General features: G+C 47.1%; 1 pseudogene; it reads left to right on the top strand.

The window, feature by feature from the left end:
- The first annotated feature begins 1,651 nt into the window (after window positions 1–1,651).
- Window positions 1,652–2,632, top strand: LOC119461592 (uncharacterized; annotated as a pseudogene).
- The last annotated feature ends 5,870 nt before the right edge of the window (window positions 2,633–8,502 follow it).

The following is an 8,502-nucleotide window of genomic DNA, read 5'->3' as shown; positions in this document are numbered from 1 at the left end:
GAACTGGGCGCTCTGGAAACTTAACTCTTCACTTGTGAATGATGGGGACTTCATTTCTCGTGTGCGGGTGGCACTCAAAACTTGTTTGGCAGCTGATATGCCTTTATTTGCCTCTTGGGAGCTTTTCAAAGAAGACGTTCGGTCAATCGCGATAGAAATCGGGTCTGTGAGGTCGTTCTATAGAAAATTAGAAGAAAATACTTTACTGAAAAGTCTTAATAATCTCTCTGATCTAGAATGTGAGGCACCTGGCTCTTATGTGGACGAAATTACTAAAGCTAAATTTGCACTTCAGGAATATGACGCATTACGTTACAGAGGTGCCCGTGTTCGATCGCGTAATAATCGTACTTTACATTCTGAGGAACCCACACGTCAAACTTTACTTGATGAATACCGCAATGCAAAAAGCAGGCTAATACCAGATATTTATTCGAACGGGTGTCTGGTCTCTAATACAAAGAAAATAATGTCGGAACTTGAGTTTTACTACACGGCATTGTTTAACGCCCCTTCTGATAAACAAAATGATAATGTGGTAAGACGCTTTGTATACTTTGTAACCCCTTTAACTGAAGAAGAGTGTTCTGTCATTAGTGGTTCTTTTACTCAACAAGAAATAGAATTAGCTATTGACCAATTACCGATATCAAAGACGCCGGGTCTGGATGACATTTCTGGCGAGTTTTATAAAGCCTTTAAATTCCTACTTTCTCCCGTGTTACTCAAGATTTTCAAACTTGCTTTTGATCTGGATACTATTCCTCAGTCATTCACTAGAAGCCGCACTGTGTTCATTCCAAAATACACTGACAGAGAGAAACTGCGATCTGTTGAAGGCTACAGACCTATTACACTGTCTAATGTATACTATAAAATTTTTGCAAAGGTATTATTAAACAGACTACAATTTGCAATGTCTATTCTTATTGGTTCTCACCAAACCTGCGGCCTGAAAGGCCGCTCAATACAAACAAACATACACATCGCCCGTACAGTATTGGAACATTGTTCCAGTTCTTATGATCAGCCAGCAATGCTACAAGTAGACTTAGCTAAGGCTTTGGACAGGGTTCGTCATTCTTTTCTCTTTTCTCTTCTCGAGCATGCTAACGTAGGCTCCATTATATTTAAAGGTGTGAAATTGTGTTATAATGATTGTTCAACTCGTTTGATTGTCAATGGTCACCTGTCCAAGCCTGTGTCAATTCATTCCTCTGTGAAGCAAGGTTGTCCCTTGTCGCCATTGCTTTTTGCCCTTTACTTGGAACCAGTTTGTTTAAACGTTATTCACTCTACTAATATTCATGGTTTCAGTGTTTTTGGAACAGAGGTGAAAGTGCTGGCATATGCAGACGACCTCGCTTTCTTTTGCACGGACAAGCCCAGTATCACAAATGTGGTGTCTAAAATAGAGGAATTTGGAGCAATTCCTGGTGCACGAATGAACTGTGCTAAAAGTTTGGGGCTTTGGTTTGGCTCATGGGTCTTTAAACCGACATATTTTGCTGGCATTCAGTGGACTTGTCAACCACCAAAATACCTGGGCGTTCCATTGGATGCATATAAGTCAAGTGCACATTAGTGGAGAGAACGTGTACCAACCATAAGACGCTATGCCCAAACATTCGTTCCACATAATCTCTCAGTATTTGGCAGAGCTAAAGCGTGCAATTTATTTTTGGCAACAAAACTCTTCTATGTGCTGTAAATAATTCATTGTTCCAGGGTTTACATACAGCAGTTTCACCGAATATTTGCAACCTTTATTTGGTCATCATCTTATGAGCCAATGAGGCGCGACAATATTTTCAGACCGGTTAGTGCAGGCGGTCTTGGCCTGTTTCACCTTTATGTTAGACAATTAGTGTCTCGTTTCATCTTTTTCCGAGACTGTTCTCATCCATTACTTCGGGAATTCTTGCAAGTTAATCTCGTCAACGTTTTACCAAATTTAGTAACTTCGACAAATTTTGCTTCACATCCATATTTGCAGGGATTCATGCGTGAAGTGTGCCTCTCAGTGCATTCTCTTGCAGTGCGGTTCTGAAATGAGCACTTATTCTCTATCTCAAGTAAAAATCTGTATAAAGATCTAATTGATATGCTTTTTAAACCTCCGTTATACCGATCGCTGTACATCGGCTTACCTGGAGATGACGTCCTTACACGGGTCTGTAAAATGCCTATTCCTCCTCACACTAAAACATTCTTCTTCAAAGTGCACACTGAAACGTTACCTGTTAAAACCTGGTTAAATAGGAAAGGAATCTTTGTATCTTCGATAAACTGTCGTCTCTGTAATGTACCGGAAACCATAGAACACTGTTTTATTGATTGCAAGGATGCCATATTGTTTTGGGACGTTCTCCAAAGGACTTTAAAAAGTGATCTTGATATAAATGCTTATACAATACGATATCTGATACCACCTCAATGTGACGATGTGCTTTTTGATATGCACAGTTTATGGAAAACTCGCATGCTAGATCGGAATGCAGAACCAATTGTATCTTCGAAGTCACATTTCATTCAGATGATTTCACAGCTGAAAGACTTTTATGATCAGAGAGACTCCCAACCAGAGTGGTATCCGTTGTTGTTGAAGTGTATCCTTTTGCCTCCCTTTTAGAGAACTCTTACCCTAATAATTGTACTGTCAGGTGTTTGTTTTGTGCTTGTAGACGCGGCTGACTGTTTTGGCCGCTATGGAAATATCTTACGTATTCGTAATAAATACCGTGAAAGAAAAAAAAAAAGTCGCTGTATGGCTGAGTGGTTACGACGCTCGCTTCGGGATCGCGCGTTCGCTGGTTCGAATTCCGCTCCAGCTGGATTTTTTTCTTAATATCACGCTTTTTCTTTTTTTCCCTCTGTTTGCCAGCGCGGTCGTTTGAACCCTGGTGCCACGGCGGCAGCCGTGGTGCCGGGCGCCGACGCGAAGCGGCGGTTGTTAGGCTGTTGCGGAGCGCAGCGTAGCAACATCCCAAATAAAAAAATACTGCTCTAGTCAGGTAGACTGCTCCCTACCTGATAGTGAGATTATATTTGGATCATTAAAACAGTGATGCGTTTATAATACCACCGATCCCAACAGCAGGCTAGCCACCACCAGCCCAGTGTTTTCTCCGTCAACGCCTCCTCCGTTCCAACGGCGGCGGCTAGAAACATGGTACGCGCGAGCGGCGCAGCGTGGCGCCAGCGGTCGAGCGCTGTATCTACTAGCAATTGGAAATACGGGTGTAACAAAGGCCATCGGGTGTAACAAATGCGGCCATTACACGGTCCAGGTGGTCGACAGAAATCGGCGAATATCCTGAGCGGAGGTCGGTGGATGAGAAGTAGGTAGATCCGTGAAGACTGTCGAGGGCGTCATCAATACGTGGCAGTGGGTAGACGCCCTTACGTGTTACTTTGTTCAAGTGACGCTAGTCGACGCAGAAGCGCCAGCTGCCATCCTTCTTCTTCACTAGGAGGATAGGTGGTTCCCAGGGACTACAGGAAGATTCAATGACGTTTTTGGCGTGCATCTTGTCGACCTCGTGCTGAGTAACTTGCTGCTCAGCATGGGACACGCGGCAAGGACGTCGTCGGATGGGGCTGGCGTCTCCAGTATGAATCCGATGAGTTAAAACGGATGTCTGACCCAAAGGGCGGTCATCCGCTGCTCTAGAAAAGCAAGTAGCACAGCCGTGGAGCGGTCGGTGACACATATGCGCACTGAGCACATCCCAAGGACAGGAAGTGTTCCACCATCGGCGACATGGACTGTTGATAACGAGGGCGGTGGGAGGACTTTCTTCAAGCGATGACGAAGCTCTGAAAACATCACAGGTGTCTGTGCGCCCTTGTCAACGAGAGCAGCGACAAGTACACCGTCAACTTCAACGTCAATTAAGTTGGGTCTAGTCGGCAAAGTTGTCAGAGGATTTTGTAGGCCAGTCGTCAATGCGGCTTCACGTCCGGGAGCTACATCGTCTAGTTTTCCGGAGGCAGGCGTGCAGTCGGCGATTGAGGGCGGCAGAATTGTGGGGAGCGAGACGATGGGCGACGAGACAACAGCGAACGGAACTGGTCACCACGCGGAGATGGGGTAAGACGGTACGACATGGTTGGAGCGTCTTTACCGTTGTTCTGAGGGGACTCGCGAAAAGGCTGGATGCGGTCAGGATCGGTTGGAGGGTGAAGGTTATGAGCATAGGGCGCATGAGGCCAAGACCATCGGTTAAGTCAATAGCGGGCGACATGACCAACCCGAGGGCAATTAAAGCAAATCGGCTGGTCGTCAGCAGTCCTCCACTCGGCTGGATTGCGGGTACACAGCCTCTGACCTTGGGTATACGAAACTGGGAAACGGTCAATCGGGCGGAAGGAAGCGATGGCGCGCACCGAGTCGAGGCCAGCATTGGATAGCTCCTGACGGACGATGGCTTGAACAAACGGTACCTATATAGAGCTAGACTCACAGATGCGGGATCACGGAGAAGCAGGTGACAATGCCTCATGTCACGCCGTATGATCTTCCTGACGTGTTCCACGGTTAGCGGCAGCTGTGGCGCATGTCGATGGTGCTGCCGTGTGGGGAAGTCGAGTGAACTGATGGGTAATACGTCTACTCTTGGCATTTTCAAAACGCTTGCACTTCCTTATAATAGTATCTACTTTGTCACAGTCCTTGGAGATTAGCAGGTTGAACGCATCATCTGCTATTCCTTTTAGAACGTGTCGTACTTCTTCCGACTCGGCCATAGTGTAATCCGCTTTGCGGCAAAGGGCCAGCACATGCTGTATGCAAGACAGGTAAGATTCCGTCGAGGTTTGGGCACGTGATGCTAGCTCCTTCTTCGCCGCGATTATTCGACTAAGAGACTTGCCGAACAGAGCACGCATCTTTTCTTTGCAAGTATCCCAGCTTCCAAATTCCTCTTCGGGATTCTGGAACCACACCCTTGCTGTCCCTTGAAGATAAAATAGGATGTTGGCCAAATGATGGTATGATCCCATCAGTTGTTCTTACTTGCACGCTCGTAGATCGCCAACCGCTATTCGACGTTGACATCTTCAGTCCCACAAAACATGCATGGATCTCTGGTCTGGACAACGAAAACCGTTAACGTTGCCACAGTTGCGATGGGAATCGTCTCTTTGGTTATTGTGGAAAGAGCCAGGCGTAGGCCGCTGCGGAGCTCCGTTGTATCGAGTTGATACCCCGCACCTCCACCAACAATGGAACGGGGATAATAGTAAGCAAATCAAAAGGCAAAATGTATTGACGGGATATATGCAGAGCGAAGCCGAGATGGCGGAACAACAACCACATGAGCACTTCTTCTATCGTCATCTTAATCCCTTTGCTGGCGCCTTCTCCAATGTAAGGGAATGGCTTGTAACAATAAGAAATATCTGAAATTCAGCATTGCCAATAGTACAGTCAACGACACACTCTACCACAGTACTCATTTCTTGTGTGTTAAACATCTCCAGCATGCAGACGCTAAAGCATTCTTTATGTCTTCGATGACCTGTTCCGCTCTTTCTGTTGCCCCGCTAGCGAGAGGGTGCGACCGTTCTGGGATACAAACTGGCAATGTCAACATGACAGTCATAAAGAGCCCTGAGCGTGGAAATGCGATATTTGCTGAGTGCCGTAAAGCATTAGGCCTTACAAGACAGATAGTTTCTAGCTACCTAACCACGTACGCCTAGCTGTGCAAACGCATACTCGCGACTTCACGCTTGAGTCTGCAAATGCGTGCAATGAGTGGTGTGGCGGCGACTTGTCGGCGTCGTCATTTGTCGTGTAGTTTTTTTTCTATATGTGCCAACCTATGTTTGTACACTGGATGCGGCTACGGAACGGAAGGCTACAGACTTGGTCGCTATTTGCGACCTCGAAGCCGTTGCCAAAATGATGACTCCGCGCACGCTCGTCCAGAGAACGATTCAGAGCGCGTGGCAAGGCGAACGGACACTGATCCGGTATCTAAAATTGCAGAACCAGTAAATAGAAGGCTCCGAATAGAGTGGGAGTGGACCGCACGAATACATATACAGAAGCGAGTACTTGCTCTTAACAGGTTTCGCAGTGACAGCAAAGCATGTGCAAAATTGGGCATTTCACCGAGGCGTTTATGAATAGTTGGGTCGCATGCTAATGGCGTTCCTACAAATAGGGAAAATGGTGAATTAATTTTATAACCGCTAATTTCAGGGGAGCTGTAGTGTGCTTAAAAATCCTTCAGAACAATATAGCCCGCGGCAGTGGACGCGGATGACGATTAATAATAAAAAAAGAACTTCAGTTTTGTTGTGTGTTAATTCAGCCGCAAATTGAACATTGAGATGCCCCTGCGTAAACGGATGCCGAGTAGCGCGTGTGATATCACTTTGTGTTGTTTCTAAACTAAGAAACATTTACGAAAAAGTTGGTGCTCTAAGCGAGACCAAAATTTTTCAAGTGGTCCCCACGAGCCTCAAATATGCATCTTGCGGCGTTTTCCCCGCTTGGCGCCAAATACAAATTGCATGGAATGAAGGCTACCTGCGCCGCTCGAAGGGTGTCTATAGGAAGTGTACATCGCTTCTAAGTTGTTTCCTTCATCACTTCAGGTGTTACGAACCACCTGAGTGCAGCAGAACTATACTGGATTGTACTTAGCCACATGTCGCTGTCTGTTGTGGGCATGCTTGGCGTCTTCCCAGGGCGGCACCGGGAAGCGCTTCGACGTCCATGTGTTCACTATATGACTATGTTCGGTACAACCGTAAGAACTGGAAGGACGCAATAATTAACCAAAATTCAGAGCCCTTCCCCTGTCGAGAAAATGGGGGTAAGCCAACACCACCTAGATAGGACAGGCCTACGCACTCCGATCTATGACATCATGCTATCTGGCCCGAAATCTCCATTGCCAAGGCTGGCGTGACGAAAGTGGTGACGTCAAAATCACTGTTGCTTGCGCGGTAGTATCCTATTAGATTCTATGGCTGTCGGGCTAGTTAGCCACAGTTGGATCGTCATGGATCGGAGTGCGTAGGCCTCGTTCTATCTAGGTGGTATTGGGTAAGCAAAGCTTTTGGTAAGACTACACTGTCATAGGCGTTCCGCTTCGTTTGCCCTAAACTCTTAGTCGGCGGCTCTTCGCCTATGTTTCGCCTCAACATCGCGCTCCCACAACTCGGGGTCCGCAGCTCTTCGATGACGTTTCGTCTGGGCATCTGAAGCGTTCACGCTAGAATCGGACGACAAGCTTCGCTTACCCTCATTTCTCGACAGGGGAAGGGCAGGTGATTTTGTCTTTTTGGGTCCTACGTGTGACAAGGGTAGTTCAAGGGCGCGGTACAGGTCCCCGAGTCCATGAGGGGGGGGGGGGGGTGCAATTGAGCTTGGACCCTTTCTGCACTATCACCAGGATCGGCCCACGTATCAGCTTTTTCAGCCTGACACCACCACCACCGCCGACACTTGTGAGCGTATACACTTCGCTTAAAGAAGAAAGATTAGATGACTAATTGTAGGAGTCAACACAGTTTCGCAGACTGTGTTGATTTCATAAGTTAGTATAGTAACGGCGCAGCCCTTGTTATACTAACTATCGACATCCCGCATGTTCAGTGTATGACTATGACCCGCCGCGGGGGCTCAGTCAGCTAAGGCATTGCGCTGCTGAGCACGAGTTCGCGGGATCGATTCCCGGCCGCGGCGGCCGCATTTAGATGGAGGCGAAATGCAGAAACGCCCGTCTGCTTGCATTGTAGTGCACGTTAAAGAACCCCAGGTGGTCAAAATTAATCCGGAGCCCTCCACTACGGCGTGCCTCATAATCAGAACTGGTTTTGGCACGTAAAACCCCAGAAAGAAAAAGTATATGACTATGTTCGCTACAATAGTAAGAACTGGAAAGGACGCAATAATTAACAAAAAAAATGAGATGACTGATTGTTGGAGTCAATGGAGACAGCCTCGCAGACTGTGTCGATTTCATAAGTTATAGTATAACAAGGGCGGTGCCCTTGTTCCCATTTGTTCTTTTTGTGTCAGGTGCCGAAGACAATTTCCGCGAATAGCAGAAAACATCGCTTAAGCAGTGAACTCAGTGCATCTGTAGTAATCTACGTATGGTTCAATGCCTGATGAGAAACACGTGTCTCCTTTTTATAAAGGAGTATAGCGCTCGAGATGTCACCCGTCCCGTGATGTGAATTTCTCACGCGCTAAGTTATCGCGAAGCACAGGCGTAGTAAGAGCGGTGTCCCCGACTTCCTTGCGCTGCTCCCCGAAATGTCCGTTATGGGCGCCTTTGCCCGAGCCGCAGTTGGGTCGGGATTCTGGTCTTCATCGTAAAATCTGTCGCGAGACTGATGTTTCCCGTCCCTCTTTACGACCGCGTCGGGGACGCGCTGCACGACCATTCTCACGTGGGGCGCGTGCACGTGGACGATTTGATTCGTTGCGTTTTTATATCGTAATAATGCATATATACCGTAGATGCTCAATGTACT

Source organism: Dermacentor silvarum, chromosome 8, assembly GCF_013339745.2.
Source record: "Dermacentor silvarum isolate Dsil-2018 chromosome 8, BIME_Dsil_1.4, whole genome shotgun sequence".
Taxonomy (NCBI): domain Eukaryota; kingdom Metazoa; phylum Arthropoda; class Arachnida; order Ixodida; family Ixodidae; genus Dermacentor; species Dermacentor silvarum.
Note: the sequence above shows the minus strand (reverse complement) of the source record. Positions and strands in the feature narration are given on the sequence as shown.